This window comes from Octopus bimaculoides, chromosome 17 (assembly GCF_001194135.2).
Source record: "Octopus bimaculoides isolate UCB-OBI-ISO-001 chromosome 17, ASM119413v2, whole genome shotgun sequence".
NCBI classification, from domain to species: domain Eukaryota; kingdom Metazoa; phylum Mollusca; class Cephalopoda; order Octopoda; family Octopodidae; genus Octopus; species Octopus bimaculoides.
The window spans coordinates 45,253,014-45,255,513 of record NC_068997.1 but is presented as its reverse complement, the minus strand read 5'-3'; positions in this window follow the sequence as shown (position 1 = coordinate 45,255,513).

Sequence of the window (2,500 nt, the reverse complement as noted above, 5' to 3'; positions counted from 1 at the left end):
AGGAGTTGTATGTATACGGGTACGGGTGTGTTTGTGTCCCGATGTTTGTAAAAGGTGTGAGTATGAGTGTCTCTGTGTGTGTGTATGCAAGCCTCTGTGCGCGTGTGGAGGTGATGCGGAACTCGGGATGGCTAATACGAGCGTGTGTGTGATGTGTGTGAGTGAGCGAGACGAGTTTGTTTTTCTGTAGGTGTTTGTCTCCAACAAGCATTTGTCTCTGAGTGAGATTATGTCCCAATGTGTGTTGTGTACAGTAAGGTGTGTGTGTGTTTCTGTTAGTTGAGGTAATATAAAACTTATGTATGTGTTAGAGAGAGAAAAACAGAGAGAGAGGGGGTTGTGTTAAATATTTGTCTATGTATGAGTGTATGTATAAGTATGTACATATATCGTGTTAGTAACGTGTGTAGGTTGAGGTGATACATGAGACAACTTATATATATATATATGTGTGTGTGAGTATGTATAAGTGTATGATTGAGTATGAGTGAGAGAGAGAGAGGCTAGTTTCGTGTTTTTCTGTCTTTCTCTTTTAATATGCAAGTTGTCTATGTGAGTGTGTGTTTGAATGTATGTTAAGGTGTGTAAGGGTGACGCGGAAATTACATATGTGTGTGTAAGAGTTCGTTGAGATTTTTGTGTAACTATTTCTCTCTAAGTACTCACACTTATAAATACACGTGTACACACACACACACACACACACACACACACACACACACACACACACACACACATACGTGTGAGTTTATGGACGTGAGTCTATGTGTTTGTGTTACAAAAGGTGCATGTGAGCCAATGATGAATAACTTATATGTGTAAGCATATCTATGTGTGTTGTATAACACTTCGTGTGTTTATTTCTTTCAAAGAAGCTTATCTGTCTGAACGTGTACGTGAGTGTGTGTATGTATGTATGTATATAAATATATACATATGTTCGTGTTGTAAGGTGTGTGTAAGCTGAAAAATGTTTAATGAAAAAAGTTTAATGGTAGAAATAGTGACGACGATGGTGATGATGAGGTGGGTGAAATGGAGGGTTTTTTCAATGTGTGTCTATGTAGGTACCTAAGAAGTAGTTTTATTTGTGCTTAGAGATGTGTACGTGTATGAGTGAGCTTGTTTGTGAGTTTGTATCCCGATGTGTGTTGAGTAAAAGTAAGGTGTGTGATGGTTGAGGTGAGTGGATGCAGAACTTAGGACGTACCAGATTCCTGTGTGACTGTGTGTCGGTCTCAACGAAGTGGTTACCTCCCTCTCTCTCTCTCATACATACACACACACTCTCTTTCTCTCTCTCTTTGTCTTTCTTTATACCTCTCTCTGTCTCTCTTCATCTGTGTCTGTGTGTTTGAGTCCAAATATCAGTACGTTTGAATAAGGTGTGTGCTTGTTCGAGGTGATGAAGAAATCTAAAGAATATCCTCGACTGTGTGTCTGTGTGTTTGTCTATCGCCAAGTGGTTGTCATTTCACTTTAAATATCTATTTACACACACACACACACACACAAACACATATATATATATATTTATATTTAAATGCGTGTGTGTATGTGTGTGTGTGTATGTGTGTGTATAGTGTGCAAGGTTGGCGGATGTACGAAATAATGTTGAGGAGGAACTCATGATGTAGAGGTAATGATGGTGCTGATGGTGACAGCGATAGTGATGGTGGTGGTGGTGGTGCTGCTGCTGTCATAATCAGTAATAATGGGACACGCAGTTGTTGCTGGCAGTGTTCCTTTTTAAATCTGAAGAGGTGGGTGTATATATATATATGATTGACCGTTGACTGAACACTATTCAATTTTTTTTCTCCGTGTTTTTCTCCTTGTCTCCGTATTCTTTCTGTTGAAGAGCGTAGCTCGAAACGTCAAAGACTTTCCGTATTCCCGAGCGTCATACTAATATATCCTTTTGTTATTTACACCACCTGTCCTCGTCTGTTGTTATTATTTGTATATTCTCCCATATATATATATATATATACATGTATATATATATATGTAAGTCAGTAAATGGTGGGGTTGTGTATATATAGGGGTGCGTATGTTCATCTGACTGTATCTATGTATACTCTCTCTCTCTCTCTCTGTGGGTAACCTAGTGTCGCTTTTCAAATATTTTGGATATAACATATTTTGACTGAATTAACTTAACCGAAGTCAGGTCGTTCACACCCAAACGAACCTGTGTATATAAACACACATACACACACACACGTGTGCTGTTTTACAACGCAGTATACTAATTGCGTATAACACCTATGTATGTGTGTGTGTGTGTGTGTGTGTGTGTATACTCTTTTACTCTATTTGTTTCAATCATTTGACTGTGGCCATGCTGGAGCACCGCCTTTAGTCGAGTAAATCGATCCCAGGACTTATTCTTTGTAAGCCTAGTACTTATTCTATCGATATCTTTTTGCCGAACCGCTAGATTACGGGGACGTAAACACACCAGCATCGGTTGTCAAGCGATGGTGGCGGGACAAAC